This window comes from Bos indicus x Bos taurus, chromosome 23, assembly GCF_003369695.1.
Source record: "Bos indicus x Bos taurus breed Angus x Brahman F1 hybrid chromosome 23, Bos_hybrid_MaternalHap_v2.0, whole genome shotgun sequence".
Classification (NCBI taxonomy): Eukaryota; Metazoa; Chordata; class Mammalia; order Artiodactyla; family Bovidae; genus Bos; species Bos indicus x Bos taurus.
In genome coordinates, this window is record NC_040098.1 from 7,061,688 (window position 1) to 7,080,436 (window position 18,749).

Below are 18,749 nucleotides of genomic sequence, written 5' to 3' on the forward strand. Positions count from 1 at the left end.
TCTCCACACTGTTCTCCATAGTGGCTGTACTAGTTTGCATTCCCACCAACAGTGTAAGAGGGTTCCCTTTTCTCCACACCCTCTCCAGCACTTATTATTTGTAGACTTTTGGATCGCAGCCATTCTGACTGGTGTGAAATGGTACCTCATAGTGGTTTTGATTTGCATTTCTCTGATAATGAGTGATGTTGAGCATCTTCTCATGTGTTTGTTAGCCATCTGTATGTCTTCTTTGGAGAAATGTCTATTTAGTTCTTTGGCCCATTTTTTGATTGGGTCATTTATTTTTCTGGAGTTGAGCTGTAGGAGTTGCTTGTATATTTTTGAGATTAGTTGTTTGTCAGTTGCTTCATTTGCTATTATTTTCTCCCATTCTGAAGGCTGTCTTTTCACCTTGCTAATAGTTTCCTTTGATGTGCAGAAGCTTTTAAGGTTAATTAGGTCCCATTTGTTTATTTTTGCTTTTATTTCCAGTACTATCTGCACTTTAAAATGTTGGCTATTCATTAGCAAGCATATACTAAATATGTTTGGAATAAGCATTACATTAGCACAATTTAGGATACAAAATTTTCTCCCTCAAGAAAACTCTAATCAACTATGAAGAGTGTTGATATGAAGTGTGTGTGCTTTACACACACACACACACAATCTCTATATATACATATACACATACACATACATACGCATAGAACATTTTTAGTATTTTTGTAATATTGTTCAATTTCTACTTTAATTGCCCATCCAATATTATGGGCAAATAATATCATATTAGTAAATTCTTGGTTGTTGATCGGTCACGTCCTACTCTTTGAAACCCCATGAACTGCAGCATGCCAGGCTTCTCTGTCCTTCACCATCTCCTGGAGCTTGCTCAAACTCATGTCTTGGTACAGATAGTCATTTCTATTTCAAAACTAGTTAACTGAGGACTTGTTCCTGATTGCTTTCTGGGATGTAGTTAATTCCCAAGACTTATTTAGCCTTCCTTGGAGCATTGCATGATGAGAGGAAGGAAGAAGGGTATTTGGACCTCATCATTGGTGAAGAACTACAGAGCCTCTTGAAAGTGAAAAAGGAGAATGGAAAAGTTGGCTTAAAATTCAACATTCAGAAAACTAAGATCATGGCATCCAGTCCCATCACTTCATGGCAAATAGATGGGCAAACAGTGGAAACAGTGGCAGACTTTATTTTTTTGAGCTCCAAAATCACTCCAGATAGTGACTGTAGCCACGAAATTAAAAGATGCTTGCTCCTTGGAAGGAAAGCTATGACCAACTTAGACAGCATATTAAAAAGCAGAGATATCACTTTACCACCAAAGGTCTGTCTGGTCAAAGCTATGGTTTTTCCAGTAGTCATGTATGGATATGAGAGTTGGGCTATAAAGAAAGCTGAGTGCAGAAGAACTGATGCTTTTGAACTGTGCTATTGGAGAAGACTCTTGAGAGTTCCTTGGACTGCAAGGAGATCCAACCAGTCCATCCTAAAGGAGATCAGTCCTGAATATTCATTAGAAGGACTGATGCTGAAGCTGAAACTCCAGTACTTTGGCTACCTGATATGAAGAACCGACTCATTGGAAAAGACCCCGATTCTGGGAAAGACTGAAGGCGGGAGGAGAAGGGGAAAACAGAGAATGAGATGGTTGGATGGCATCACTGACTCGATGGACATCAGTTTGAGTAAACTCCTGGAGCTGGTGATGGACAGGGAAGCCTGGCATGCTGCAGTCCATCGGGTCACAAAGAGTTGGTCACGACTGAGTGACTGAACTGAACTGATTGGCTTTTGTCCATATCACACGCAGACGTGATGCTCATTCTCCAGTTTGGTCTCCAGCAGGAGCATCCCTCTATTCAATGAGATGTCGGTCTCACTGTCATTCTCCAGTCCATTTCGTTTTGGACTAATGTAATGATTCTTCCAAACAGATGCTTAACCTATGCTTGTTGATGAATAGCCAATTTATTCAAACTTAGAAGCCACTCTTGATATTTCCCTGTACCTGTTTGGTATGTAAGAGACCTTTATGGTCTCTCTTATGTCACTTTAGAACTACGGAAGCCTTCGAGTCACATCAATTTAGCATACCTAAATGGGAACTGTTGGTTTTATCTCAAAACTGCTTTTTCTGATTCTTCCACATCTCAGTGAATGACATTACCATCAGCTCAGCTGGCCAGGGAAAGATCTGAAAGATCTAAAAGTCTCTGCAAATATAAGTTATTGTAGCTACTGTTGAAAACAATATGGAGTTTCCTCAAAGAACTAAAAACAGAATTTTTTCTGGATCAATTGCTGGATCATTTACCATATGATCCAGCAATCCCACTCCTGGGTATGTACTCAGACAAAACTATAATGCAAAAAAAATAGATGCACCCCTATGTTCATAGCAACACTATTCACAATAACGAAGACATGGAAACAACCTAAATGTCCATTGACAGATGAATGGTTAAAGAAGAGGTGGTACATATATACATGATGGAATATTACTCAGTTATAAAAAGAAAAACAATAATGTCATTTGCAGCAACATGAATGAACCTAGAGATTTATCATACTAAGTGAAGTTAGTCAGAAAGAGAAAGATAAATACAATATCACTTATATGTGGAATCTAAAATACGACACAAAAGAACTGATGTAACAGTAATAGAATCACAGACATGGAGAACAAACTGATGTGCCAAGGGTAAGAGGGCGTGGGCCATGGGTGGCGTGGGAGGTTGAGGTTAGCAGATGTAAGGTTCTATATGGAGAGTGGATAAACAACAAAGTCCTATTCTATAATAAATCATAATGGAAAAAATATTAAAAACAGTGTATATATATATATATATATACATGTATATCTATCTGAATCACTTTGCTGTACAGAAGAGATTAACACAACATTGTAAATCAACTGTACTTCAATTGAAAAAGAAGATAAAAGTCTTCCACAATCACACAAGCACATCTTTTTCTTCCTGCTTCTCATTATCCCCTGCTCTTCAGTTACTGCCCTGATCTGAGCATCCTCAACCTCTCACCGGTTCCGCAGCTATAACCTCCTTACTGGTTCTTTCTTCATCTTGATTTTTCTTCAACTCATTTTCCACATGGAAATTCAAGACGTAATAGTTTCTCAATGCCTTCCCACCACACTGAGAATAAAATCTAAGCTCTATACTGTGGCCTTCACAGTCCATGTGGGTTTGTTCTCTGCTGTTTCCCAAAATCACCTTGGTCTACCTCCCATCACATCACATCTCACCCCCACTGCACTTTGGCCAATTTATTTTTCCTTCAGCTATACTATTACATTGAGAATATTTATACCTCCCTTTTGAACAGGCTATTTTCTTTTCCTAAAATTTTCTTCCGGCAGAAGGACAGGCTGCATCTGTTTCCGATCACCTTTCCCCACGCTCCCCAGGCTCAGCCCGCCCTGCTGCTTTATCCCCTAACCCATAAATACCCCAGCCACTCACCCTCTTGTGGGGGCCTGAGCTGAGATTGGTTTTTGTCACTTCTGCACTTGACTGTCCTGCAAATACCTTGTCTCTTCTGCAAATACCTTGTCTCTTCTGCAAATATCAGCGTCTCAGGGTCTGGGTTTGCTTTGCATCAAAGAGAGCCTGGTGAGTCAGCTAGAAGAAGAGGATGATGCTTACAGGCAACGAAAGCTTTTAAAAAAAAAATTTTTTTTTTCTTCCCTTCTTCATTCACCTGGCTGATTTGTGAATACTATTAGATAACTTCCCCATAAAAGGCTTTCATGATCATGCCATCTAGATGGATCTGCCCTTCTCCTATGCCCTTCTCTCTACTCTCCCTTATTCCAGCCTGTTTGAACCACAAAACTAAGTCCACTTTTGAACCCCTGTATTGTGAGAACTGTTCTCAATACTTAGCAACAGAGTAGTCATTCAAAAGATCTGTTGAATTAGATACCAAAAATGCTGAGACAAAAAATTTACATCCAAAGTTAACTTTTGCCTTGAAAACAGTATTTCTAGGATAGATTCAAGGTTTGTTGTTGTTTTTCAGTCACTAAGTCATGTCTGATTTTTGAGACCACACGGACTGCAACACATCAGGCTCCTCTGTCCTCCCCTATCTCCCAGAGTTTGCTCAAACTCATGTCCGTTGGGCCAGTGGTACCATCCAACCATCTAACCCTCTCTTGCCTCCTTTTTCTCTTGCCTTCAGTCTTTCCCATAATCAGGGTCTTTTCCAATGAGTCGGCTCTTCACATCAGGTAGCCAAAATATTGGAGCTTCAGCATCAGTTCTTACAACGAATATTCAGGGTTGATTTTCTTTAGGATGGACTGGTTGGATCTCCTTGCTGTCCAAGGGACTCTCAAGAGTCTTTTTCAGCACCCCACAATTTGAAAGTATCAGTTCTTCAGCACTTGGTCTTTTTAATGGTCCAACTTTCACATCTGTACATGGCTACTGGGGAAACCATAGCTTTGACTATGTGGACTTTGTTGGCAAAGTGATGTCTCTGCTTTTAATACACTGTCTATATTTGTCACAGCTTTACTTCCAAGGAGCAAGTGTCTTTTAATTTCATGGCTGAAGCCACCATCCACAATGATTTTGGAGTCCAAGAAAATAAAATCTGTCACTGTTTCCACTATTTCCCCTTCTATCTGCCATGAAGTGATGAGACCGGATGCCATGATCTTAGTTTCTTGAAAGTTGAGTTTCAAGCCAGTTTTTTCACTCTCCTCTTTCACCCCATCAAGAGGCTCTTTAGCTCCTCTTCACTTTCTACCATTAGAGTGGTATCACCTGCACATCGTAGGTTACTGATATTTCTCCCACAACCTTGATTCCAGCTTTTGATTCTTTCAGTCTCACATTTTGCTTGACATACTCTGTATATAAGTTAAATAAGCAGAGTGATAATAAATATACAGCCTTGTCTTCTGTGTGTTCTTGCCACCTCTTCCTGATCTCTTCTGCTTCTGTTAGGTCCTCACCATTTCTCTCCTCTATCATGCCCATCCTAGCATGAAATGTTCCCATGGTATTTCCAATTTTCTTTCCTATTCTATTATTTTATTCTATTTCTTTGCATTGTTCATTTAAGAAGGCCTTCTTATCTCTCCTTGTTATTCTCTGGCACTCTGCCTTCAGTTGGATATATCTTTTCCTTTATCCCTTAACTTTCACTTCTCTTCTTTCCTCAGCTAACAGAGTTTTGTCAAGAGAACACATTGGTCATAGAAAACACCCTTTTCCAACAACCCAAAAGATGATTCTACACATGGACATCACCAGACAGTCAATACCAAATCAGATTAAGTTCTTTGCAGCTGAAGATGGAGAATCTCTCTACAGTCAGTAAAAACAAAACCTGGAGCTGATTGTGGCTCAGATTATGACCTCCATATTGTAAAATTCAGGCTTATATTGAAGAAACTAGGGAAACTCTAAGCTATTCAGGTATGATCTAAATCAAATCCCTTATGATGATACAGTGCAGGTGATGAATAGATTTGAGGCATTAGATCTGGTAGACAGAGTCCATGAAGAACTATGGGTGGAGGTTAGTAACTGCAAGTATCCCTCTAAAAATCCCCGAGCTTTAACTTGGTTTAATAACCCAAATCTTTGGAATCTTTCTGGAATCCTCTCTCTTGCTCCTCATCATGGGTCTTAAATCAAGTCCTAATAATCTTATAATCTAAACACTTTGCCAAACCGGACATTTCTCTTCTCCATTTCCTGGTCTAAGTCACCACTACATCTAGCCCCAAGCTTCTTAATCAACCACTTGATTAGTGGGAGCCTTGTCTCTGGTCTTGCCCTCCTCACATCAACTCTCCAGCCAGCTGCCGCTGCTGCTGCTGCTGCTAAGTCACTTCAGTCATGTCCAACTCTGTGCGACCCCATAGACGGCAGCCCACCAGGCTCCCCTGTCCCTGGGATTCTCCAGGCAAGAACATTGGAGTGGGTTGCCATTTCCTTCTCCAATGCATGAAAGTGAAAAGTGAAAGTGAAGTCGCTCAGTTGTGTGCGACTCTTCGCAACCCCATGGACTGCAGCCCACCAGGCTCCTCCACCTATGGGATTTTCCAGGCAAGGGTACTGGAGTGGATTGCCATTGCCTTCTCTGCTCCAGCCAGCAGGACATTTCAAAAATGTTTAATACTATCCCCTCATCATTGCTTTGGGGATAAAGGCAAAGATCTCTAACATCATTCCTACTGTCTTACACAATTTACTTGTCACCTACCTCCCTACCACCCTCCCTCCTTATCTCACTCACTCACTTGCAAAAGAGCCTCTATTAACTCCTCTGAGATTACTTGTCCCCCCAGGCCTTTCTTCAGTTCAGTTCAGTCACTCAGTCATGTCCCACTCTTTGAAACTCCATGGACTGCAGCATGTCAGGCCTCCCTAACCATCACCAACTCCCAGAGCTTACACAAACTCATGTCCATTGAGTTGATGATGCCATCCAACCATCTTATCCTCTTCCATCCCCTTCTTTTCCCACCTTCAATCTTTCCCAGCATCAGGGTCTTATCAAATGAGTCAGTTCTTCGCATCAGGTGGCCAAAGTATTGGAGTTTCAGCTTCAGCATCAGTCCTTCCAAGGAACACCCAGGACTGATCTCCTTTAGCACTAGTTGGATCTCCTTGCAGTCCAAGGGACTCTCAAGAGTCTTCTCCAACACCACAGTTCAAAAGCATCAATTCTTCAGCGCTCAGATTTCTTTATAGTCCAACTCTCACATCCATACATAACCACTGGAAAAACCATAGCCTTGACTAGATGAACTTTTGTTGGCAAAGTAATGTCTCTGCTTTTTAATATGCTGTCTAAGTTGGTCATAGCTTTTCTTCCAAGGAGTAAGCGTCTTTTAATTTCATGGCTGCAGTCACCATCAGAAGTGATTTTGGAGCCCCCCAAAATAAAGTTTCTCACTGTTTCCATTGTTTCCCCATCTATTTACCATGAAATGATGTGACCAGATGCCATGATCTTAGTTTTCTGAATGTTGAGTTTTAAGCCAACTTTTTCACTCTCCTCTTTCACTTTCATCAAGACGTTCTTTAGTTCTTCTTCACTTTCTGCCATAAGGGTGATGTTATCTGCATATCTGAGGTTATTGAAATTTCTCCCAGCAATCTTGATGCCAGCTTGTGCTTCATCCAGCCCAGTGTTTCTCATTTGCCACCCAAGTGTGAATCTCTCTAGTCTATTTACTCCTACCTTTCCTTTGGGGACTAACCTAAATATTCCTCCTGGAAATCCGTTTACCTGCCAACACCCTTAACTAGACCAATTTCTCCTGTTATAGCTTCTAGTCATGCAGAAATTCCCTTCATAATATTCCTCATAAATTACTGTAATTATGCACTGAATATCTATTTTTAATACTTATTTCATTTAGCCACATTATAGTTGCAGCATGCAGATCTTCTTTGCATCATGAGGAATTTTTTGTTTCTGTGTAGAGACTTTATTTGTGGCATGTGGGCTTAGTAGCTCAGGGACATGTGATATCTTAGTTCCTTGCAGCCATGAAATTAAAAGATGCTTACTCCTTGGAAGAAAAGCTATGACCAACCTAGACAGCGTATTAAAAAGCAGAGACATTACTTTGCCAACAAAAGTTCATCTAGTCAAGGCTATGGTTTTTCCAGTGGTCGTGTATGGATGTGAGAGTTGGACTATAAAGAAATCTGAGCACCAAAGAATTGATGCTTTTGAACTGTGGTGTTGGAGATGACTCTTGAGAGTCCCTTGGACTGCAAGGAGATCCAACCAGTCCTAAAGGAGATCAGTCCTGGGTGTTCATTGGAAGGACTGATGCTAAAACTGAAACTCCAATACTTTGGCCACCTGATGTGAAGAACTGATTCATTTGATAAGACCCTGATGCTGGGAAAGATTGAAGGTGGGAGAAGAAGGGGACAGAAGAGGATGAGATGGTTGGATGGCATCACCAACTCAATGGACATGAGTTTGAGCAAGCTACCGGAGTTGGTAGTGGACAAGGAAGCCTGGCAATCTGCAATCCCTGGGGTAGCAAAGAGTCGTATGCAACTGAGCAACTGAACTGAACTGAACTGGAACAGAAATCAAACCCATGTCCCCTGCATTGCAAGGTAAATTCTTAACCACTGGACCACCAGAGAAGTCCCTGGATATTTTTTCATGCCAGACTAAAAAGCACATTTCCTAAAGGAGAGCCCAGGTCTGACTTTTTTGCCCCAAATATCCCTGGTGCCTGACACAGAGTCTAATAGAGAGCAGACTCTCAATAAATTTCTATTTAAACTTGGATGTCAAAGAGACTTCTATCTCCAAAGTTCCAAAAAGACCAATTGTGTCTGTGTCTACATGTGTGTACATTACCACCATAGACAATGTCAGATTATTAAAACCATTGGCAGCAAATGAATGTTGAAATTCTCCTCCCACTGCAAGAAGTCTAGACGATCCTGGAAGACACAGATTTACATTTCCATCTCCTAAAGTGAGATGATGTGTGTTTACCTCCAGTTTCTATCTGGAACTTGGAAACCTTCTCTTTTCTTCCCTTGTCCCAGGTAGTCCTTGAAGGATAACTTGAAAACTAGAGGAGTGTCTGTTCTATTTAGAAACATTTATTCACATAGCATCCTTGAGTAGTAGATTCTCCATAGCCATCATGATGTCAAATAGAAGATCTCATGATCTCCCTAAGCACACTTGTAGATATCTGACTAGGCATCCTAATGGTTGGATCAGAAAATATGGACACTGGCCTTACACAGAACAACTCTGAGGCAAGCTGCCCACCCTTAGTCAGCTGCAGGATTGGGAGTCAGGAGTGGGAAAAAGCTTCAGAAACTTGTTTGGATCATCCGTGTCCCCCCTCCCCTTTTGCCTTCACCTGTTGCCACCTTAAGATAAGGAGAATGTTGTCCTGTCATTAAAAGAGCCTGTGTCCTGTTTAAATTACATCTCCTGGAGCTGCATGAACCACCTGTTAAGTGAAGTGGAGACTCTGAACAGCACTTGTCATTATCACTCAGTACCTAGCAAAGGCTCAATGAATGTTAATACGATTAATATGTTTACTTAGTTGAACATGACCCCCAAGAAGCAATAGACATTTAGTAATTTCTCAGAGGTCTCAAAGCTGCTTTACTTGATAATTTGATATTCACATAGAGAGTTGAGACTAAGTTTTACTGTGCAGTTGCCCCTTGAACAATATGGTTTTGAACTGCATAGGTCCACTTATACAGGGATTTTCTTCAATGCTTACTACCTGATCCACAATTGGCTGAATCCATGGATGTAGAACCAGAACACTGGAAATGAAGGTCAACTGTAAAGTTATACATAGAATTTTTACTTTCCAGAGAGTCAGAGCTCTTAACCCCTACATTTTCAGAGGTCAACTATATTTCACAAGCACTCCTCCAAACTACATTAAAATAGAAAAATGCTATTTTTATTACTTCATTGCATTATCATCTTAATTATTCTATAATTCTTTAAAGCACTGTTCATATGCATGTCATATACTTATGTTAAATATCTGACAAATAGTCAAAAGGGTTTTTTTTTTCCTACAATGGAGTTATTTCTGTTTGAAATTAATACATTTCCAAGGAAAGATATCTTGTGCTGTATTAATTCATGAATCAAAAGTATAAATTAGACAGAGTTGGGTAAATGCTAAAGAGATTTCAAATGGCAATTATCACTGGTAATTGCAATGGTAAGAATAAACCTTTCTTCCTGAGCACAAATATCTCTTTACTGGGAATGTACGTGTGAATTCAACGTACCAAATGCCAAAATATTTTAGAGGAACACAACATACTACAAAATCAGAAATGAATGTTTGAATACAAAATCATTTATAGCTTGCTTGGCTTTTCTGCTACTTTCTTTTCTTTGTCTGTAGGAAACTGTAGGCTAAGAAAGGAGGGATCTCATAGTGAGTGGCTCTTGAAAAAGAGACTCTTATCACTTGAAATGAAAGAACTAACACTTAATGGCCTGGCCACAGAGAGAAGGTCTCCCCAGAAATATGACTTTCATACATCTGAGAACTAGCCTGCTGTGAATGTTCCAGCTTCAAATATGTATTAGAGGCCTACATATTGAAATGTGTTTCTCGCAATGCAAAGTACATCAATACAACTAGTTACTAAACCATAGAGTTGACATAGCTATGCTATTTAGTTCTACATGGCATTTGTAAACTCACTGAATAGAGATGAGCTGAGAGAGTACATGAGAAGTAAAATATAACTACAATTGATGCAACTTTTCTCAAGGTTCCACTTAATAGAAAATGTGTGTCTTTAAAAAAACAAGTAATTAGAATTATAAAGAGTGAAAGGAAGCCATGATTATACTGAGAAGCATCATTTAGAGAACATCGTACATGAATACTTAAATTAGAACACCAGAAAAGCTCAAAATTAATGAGTTAAGGGTTTACTTTAAGAAGTTAGAAAAAATATTCAGAATAATTGCAAAGAAATTAGGAAGAAGATAATGATGGAAACAGTTATTAACTATAACTATACAGAAAACAATGATGCAGAAGAAAATATGAAAAACCACAATTGTTTCTTTGAAAAGGAAAATGAAATAGACAAATCCCTGACGAGTTTAAGAAAAGAGAAAAAATATGTAAAGGATAAAGGATATTAAGGAGGAAAAGTGAGAAATAAATACATATCCAGAAAAATTAAAAGAATGATAGATAGTAATACTATAAATAATATAAACTAATATTTTTAGTAATATGAAAGCATATGAAATAGGAAAATATATATTTCTATTGCTTAGTATGCCACAAATATTTTCTCCTCATTTACTTCATCTCTTCATTTTCCTTATTGTTTGAATTGTGTCTTTTGTGGAATAATGTTATAACTTTCATGTGGTGAAATTTAGCAAACCTATTTATTTCTTGGTTAATGCTTTCTCTGCCTATTTATTTCTTCTAGAGTCATTTTGTCTTTTATATATATATCATATAATTTATATAATTATATAATATTTAATATATGTGTATATAAAACACAAAATGACTATATGCACTATTTTATAAAACAGTCATTTGTGAAATAATATATATAGTTGAATCTGCAGATGTGAAACCCATGGATAAGGAGGGCCAATGGTCAACACTGAACCATGCTGTTTTATGCATAATAGGGATTTGAGTGTCTGCAGTTTTGGGTATCTGTAGGAGCTCCTGAAACCAATTCCCCATGTATACTACGGGACAAGTGTAATAAATATAGAATTGATAATGTGTTTTATTTAATGAGGATTTTTAAGAGAAAAGGGCTGTGGACACGCATGGAACCATTGTACACAACTCTACATGCTGTGTACAATGTTGTGTATGTTTATACAATGAACCATTATATACAATGAATGGTACATATCATGTACATGTATTATACAAGTATGAAATAAGTCACATTTTTACAGCAAGACCAGAGAAATTTAAACAAACAAAAAAAAACTTTGCCCTTTGACCTCCTCACCCCATACTGCACATTGTATATCTGCTTTATTCATCAACCAGACCTCCCCCACAGGCAGGAAGACTCGTTCAACCATGAAGAGCAACACTGTTTTAACATCAATGACAAAACTCTTGAAAAGATCCATTCCTTCCTGATCGGGGTCACAGGACACACCATGATGATGCTAGATCTGATTATGTAGCTGTCAGTAACACATCATTTGATATACAGGCTTCTGCCTCAAAAATATTTATACAACTGTGCCTTGACGTCTAACAGGTGGACGTGCTCTCAGAGTTTTCTGAGATTTCTGGGTTATAATCTACAAAACTGCTTAAAAATAAAATTTTCCACTTCTTTCTTAGATGGACTTAATAAGTTTTGGTCACTGTGATGATCCTTGTATAAAATGATACATGTTTGCTCAATGTGTATGTTGCATACCATGAGCCATGGTACACAATTGTAGATTGTATACAACAATGCATACCGGTCCCCACGATGACACCTGACCAGGGGAGTGAGCCCAGAGCCAGGCAGAGCTTGGCCAGGTGTCCCTGCTACTGCAGAACTTCCCAGTGGCCTAACTGTAACCTGGGAGCATTTTAAATGGTGGGTATAACCCAAGATAAATCCTATATTCTATATAACTTAATATTTTATATCTATATAAATATATTTTATATTCTATAAACTATATATATATTTATATTCTATAAATATATTTTATATTCTATATAACTGAATATTTTATATCTCAGAAGAAACAGACTTAGCTCATTGTATAGGGGGTGGAGGGGGTGGAGGTTACAAACAGGGGGCCAGGGAATGGATGACAGAGGGAAAAGTTCTTTCCAGCTGCACTAATTCTAATCAATGAGGTTGTAACTAGTGATTCTTGGGAGAAACCTCACATTATAGGGGTTACCTGCCAACTAAACATTCACTTTAGATATCTAAACAAAATGATGTATATTAGTGCTCACTACTGAAGGTGGAAAAGCTTTCCCCTTCATTCAGTCACACCATTTCTGACAGTGCTGTCCTGATTTTCCCGCCTTCATAGAAACCTCTGGGGAGAGAAATGTCTGTATGCCCTTTCAGTTCAGTCAGTCAGTTGTGCCCAACTCTTTGCAACCCCATGGACTGCAGTACGCCAGGCCTCCCTGTCCATCACCAGAGTTTACTCAAACTCCTGTCCATTGAGTGAGTGATGCCATCCAACCACCCTCTGTCATCCCCTTCTCCACCTGCCTTCAATCTTCCCCAGCATCAGGGTCTTTTCCAATGAGCCAGTTCTTTGCATCAAGTCACCAAAGTATTGGAGTTTCAGCTTCAACATCAGTCTTTCCAATGAATATTCAGGACTAATTTCCTTTAGGATGGACTGGTTGGATCTCATGCAGTCCAAGGGACCCTCAAGAGTCTTCTCCAACACCACAGTTCAAAAGCATCAATTCTTTGTGGCTAAGCATTCCTGGTGGCTCAGCTGGTCAAGAATCTGCTTGTAATGCAGGAGACCTGGGTTTGATCGCTGGGCTGGAAAAATCCTCTGGAAAAGGAACAGCTACCCACTCCAGTATTCTGGCCTGAAGAATTCCATGGACTATATAGTCCACGAGGTCACAAAGAGTAGGACAGGACTGAGTGACTTTCACAAGCTTTCTTTATGGTCCAATTCTCACATCCATACGACAACTGGAAAAACCATAGCTTTGACTATATGGACTTTGTTGGCAAAGCAATCTCTCTGCTTTTTAATATGCTATCAAGGTTTGTCACAGCTTTTCTTTCCAGGAGCAAGTGTCTTTTAATTTCATGGCTGCAATCACCATCTGCAGTGATTTTGGAGCCCAAGAAAAGAAAGTCTATTGCTTTCTTTAGAGATCTCTTCAAGAAAATTAGAGATACCAAGGGAACATTTCATGCAAAGATGGGCTCAATAAAGGACAGAAACAGTCCTAACAGAAGCAGACGATATTAAGAGGTGGCAAGAATACACAGAAGAACCATACAAAAAAGAACTTAATGATCCAGATAACCATTATGGTGTGATTGCTCACTTAGGGCCAAACATCCTGGAGTGAGAAGTCAAGTGGGCCTTATTTCCGCATCTATTTACCATGAAGTGATGGGAGTGGATGCCATGATCTTCATTTTTTGAATGTTGAGTTTTAAGCCAGCTTTTTCACTTTCCTCTTTCACTTTCATCAAGAGGCTCTTTAGTTCCAGCTTGTGCTTCATCCAGCCCAGCAGTTTCATGATGTACTCTGCATATCAGTTAAATAAGCAGGGTGACAATATACAGCCTTGATGTACTCCTTTCCCAATTTGTCACGAGTCCATTGTTTCATGTCGAGTTCTAACTGTTGTTTCCTGACCCGCACACAGATTTCTCAGGGAGCAGGTAAGGTGGTCTGTTGCTCCCACCTCTTTAAGAATTTTCCACAGTTTCTTGTGATCCACACAGTCAAAGGATTTGGCATAGTCAATAAAGCAGAAGCAGATGTTTTTCTGGAATTATTTTGCTTTTCCTATGATCCAGTGGCTATTAGCAATTTGATCTCTGATTCCTCTGCCTTTTCTAAATCCATCTTTAACATCTAGAAGTTCACAGTTTGCGTACTGTTGAAGCCTTGCTTGGAGAATTTTGAGCATTACACTGCTAGCATATAAGATGAGTGCAATTGTGTGGTAGTTTGAGCATTCTTTGGCATTGCCCTCCTTTGGGATTGGAATGAAAACTGACCTTTTCCAGTCCTGTGGCCACTGCTGAGTTTTCCAAATTTGATGGTATACTGAGTGCAGCACTTTCACAGCATCATCTTTCAGGATTTGAAATAGCTCAACTGGAATTCCATCACCTCCACTAGCTTAGTTCACAGTGATGCTTCCTAAGGCCCACTTGACTTCTCACTCCAGAATTTCTGGCCCTAAGTGAGTGATCATACCATCGTGGTTATCTGGGTCATTAAGTTCTTTTTTGTATGGTTCTTCTGTGTATTCTTGCCACCTCTTAACATCTTCTGCTTCTGTTAGGACAGTTTCTGTCCTTTATTGTGCCCATCTTTGCATGAAATGTTCTCTTGGTATCTCTAATTTTCTTGAAGAGTTCTCTAGGATTTCCCATTCTATTGTTTTCCTTTTTCTTTGCATTGATCACTGAGGAAAGCTTTCTTATCTCTCCTTGCTCTTCTTTGGAACTCTTCCCATTTCTCCTTTGTCTTTCAGTTCTCTTCTTTTCTCAGCTATTTGTAAAGACTCCTCAGACAACCATTTTGCCTTTTTGCATTTTTTTTCCCTTGAAGATGGTTTTGATCACCACGTCCTGTATAATGTCATGAACCTCCGTCCACAGTTCTTCAGGCACTCTGTCTATCAGATCTAATCCCTTTAATCTATTTGTCATTTCCACTGTATAGTCATAAGGGATTTGATTTAGGTCATACCTGAAATGTCTGACTTCCCTGGTAGCTCAGTTGATGAAGAATTTGCCTCCAATACAGGAGACCCTGGTTTGACTCCTGGGTCAGAAAGATCCCCCGAAGAAGGGATAGGCTACCCACTCCAGTATTCTTGGGCTTCTGTGGTGGCTCAGCTCATAAAGAATCCACCTGCAATGCAGGAGACATGGGTTTGGTTGTTGGGTTATGAAGATCCCCTGGAGAAAGGAACAGCTACCCACTCCAGTATTCTGGCCTGGAAAGTTCCATGGATTGTATAGTCCAATGGGTTGCAAAGAGTCAGACACAACTGAGCAACTCTCACTTTCAGTTTGAATGGTCTAGTGGTTTTCCCTACTTTCTCCAATTTAAGTCTGAATTTTGCAATAGGAAGTTCATGAGAGTCAGCTCTCATGTCAGCCAGAGTCAGCTCCCAGTCTTGTTTTTGCTGACTATATAGAGCTTCCCCATCTTCAGCTGCAAATAATACAATCAGTTTGATTTCAGTATTGAACATCTGATGATGTCCATGTGTAGAGTTGCCTCTTGTGTTGTTGGAGAGTGGGTTTACTAGGACCAGTACATTCTCTTGGCAAAACTCTGTTAGTCTTTGCCCTGCTTCATTTTGTACTCCAAAACCAAACTTGCCTGTTACTCCAGGTATCTCTTGACTTTTGCATTCCAGTCCCCTATGATGAAAAAGACATATATATATATTTTTTATTAGTCCTAGCAGGTGGTGTAGGCCATCACAGAACCATGAAACTTCAGCTTCTTTGGGATTAGAGCTTGAGGCATAGACTTGTATTACTGTGGTATTGTATGATTTGCCTTGAAAACGAACAGATACCATTCCGCCATTTTTGAGATTGCACCCAAGTATTGCACTTTGGACTCTTTTGTTAACTATGAGGGCTACTCCATTTTTTCTAAAGGATTCTTGCCCACAGTAGTAAATATAATGGTCATCTGAACTAAATTCAACCATCCCAGTCCATTTTAGTTCACTGATTCCTAAAATGCTGATATTCACTCTTGTCATCCCCTTTTTGACCACTTCCAATTTACCTTGATTCATGTTCCTAACATTCCAGGTTCATATGCAAGTATTGTTCTTTATAGCATCAGACTTTACCTCCATCATCAGTCACATCCACAACTGGGCACTGTTTTTGCTTTGACTCCATCTCTTCTTTCTGGAGGTATTTCTCTACTCTTCTCCAGTAGCATATTGGGTACCTACTGAGCTGGGGAGTTCATCTTTCAGTGTCATATCTTTTTGCCTTTTCATACTGTTCATGGGGTTCTTAAGGGAAGAATACTGAAGTGGTTGCCGTTCCCTTCTCCAGTGGACCACGTTTTGTCGGAACTCTCCACCATGACCCGTCTGTCTTGAGTGGCCCTACATGGCATGATTCTTAGCTTCACTGGGTTAGATAAGGCTGTGATCCATGTGATCAGCTTGGTTAGTTTTCTGTGCTTGTCCTTTTCATTCTGTCTGCCCTCTGATGGATTAGAGGCCTATGGAAGCTTCCTGATGCAACAGTCTGACTGTGGGGGAAACTGGGTCTTCTTCTGATGGGCAAGACCATGCTCAGTAAATCTTTAATCTAATTTTTGTTGGGTGGAGCTGTGTTCCCTTCCTGTTGCTTGGCCTGAGGCCAAACTCTGGTAGGGGTAAAAGCTATGGTAGGGGTAATGGCAGTAATGGCGGCCTCCTTCAAAAGGGCTTATGCCCCCACCGTTGTATTCGGCATGCAGCAGGCTACTGTCTTCCCACGCCTCCGCAGGAGACTCCTGGGCACTCACAGGCAAGTCTGGCTCAGTGTTTTGTGGGGTCACTGCTCCTTTCTCCTGGGTCCTGGTGTACACAAGGCTTTGTCTGTGCCCTCCAAGAATCTGTTTCCCGAGTCCTGTGGAAGTTCTGTAAGTAAATTCCACTGGCCTCCAAAGTCAAATTCCCTGGGGGTTCTTAGTCCCCTTGCCAGATCCCCAGGTTGGGAAATCCATTGTGGGTCCTAGCACTTCCTTAACAGTGTGAGAATTTCTTTGGTATAATCATTCTGCAGTTTATGGGTCGTCTGCCCAGCAGCTCTGTGGTGGGGCCAATGGCAATCTCCTCTAAGAGGGCTTATGCCGCACACCACGTGTCTCAGATCTGCTGCAGCCAGAGCCCCTGTCCCTGCAGCAGGCCACTGCTCCCCCGTGCCTCTTCAGGAGACACTCAAAGGCGGGTCTGGCTTAGTCTCTGTGGGGTCTCTGGGTCCTGGTACATACAAGGTTTTGTTTGAGCCCTCTGAGCATCTCTGGCGGGTATGGGATTTGATTCTAAATGCGATTTCACCCTTCCTACTGTCTTGTTGGGGCTTCTACTTCGCCTTTGGATGTGGGGTATCATTTTTGGTGGGATCCAATGTAATCAATCAGTGAGAAATTGTTCCTTCATGAACTCTTAATTTGCAGTATCTATATGGAATGAAACAAAAATGTATTTTCTGTTTCTTCTATTATTTATCCCCTATCCTCATCCTATTCTTTGTATCTGGTAAAGGGTGGAATTTAACCATGACAGCTTGACTTCATCACCTCCTGTATCAATTGTCTTTCAGCAGGATCAGCCAATGAGAGGCACTGATGAGAGTCTGGAAGGTTTGAGCAAGGTAGAAGCTTCAGTATTTATCTACCTTTCTACTTTAGGTGGCACATTTGGCAACACTTTGTCTTTTCAAAACTCCAGCTTTCACCAAACAGGTCAGTCCTGCTCCCATCTACCAGCAGGAAAACACCTGTCCCCAGATCCCAGTCACCCCCTCCTTCACCTTGAGCCCTCCATCTAGGGGTTCTGATAGCCTCCTCCTGCAGCTTGTCCCTGGACTGACTCAGCATACTTTACTCCCCTCTCTGCTCCTCCATCACCTACACAACCAAGTCTTTTCACTTTATTCCTCTTATTGCAAACACTTAGAGACATTTCCTTTTTTTCGGGTAGAATATCAACTAACAATTCCATTTGGGGATTTAGAGAGAATTCATGAATATGAATTTTAAAAACCTGGAGAAACCATTTTCTTGTTTAGAAGACAAAGAGGTGGGACTCAAACATGGTGAACCCTGAAAGGACATGAGTCTTATCTTCCAGATCTTCTCTATTTCTTTCTTATGTATGTTTCCTAACAACACTTGAAAAAGAAGCATGATTCAACAGGATGGAGCAGCCAGGCTGTAATTCAATGTGCTATCTTGGGACTATTTCCTGTTTTTTCCAGGAAAAGCTAGACAAAGTTCTGGATTTCAACTGAAACCCATGAACAGCACATAAGTGGCACATACCTTGGATTGAACAGGAAGAAAACCAGGTCTGAGTACTCTCAGTGTCACCCAATCTGAGACTTACTGTTATGTGATCATAGGATGATTCTTCCCTCCTATGCTCTAAACACAAAATAATGAGACCTCATATGTGTAAACAGAGACTGGAATGCTGAAGTCACATGGACCAAATGTGTGGTCCTTCTCATTGCTCAGTCCAGGCCAAGGTGAGAAGGGCACACCAACAGGCCAAGAAAAATCACAGCATAGGAGGACACTGTCTAGCCAGCAGTCAAATCTATTTCACAAACAGCTACTTACTGCTTAGTGGGCAAAGGAAGATGCCAATCACTATTTTCTGAAGGCCAACTCAGGGACTTCAGATAATAAATAGAACCAAATATGCTCTTTAAAGTTAAAAGAATGAGAAATTTTTGATTATTATAGTTTATTACAAGATATTGAATATACTTCTGTGTGCTAT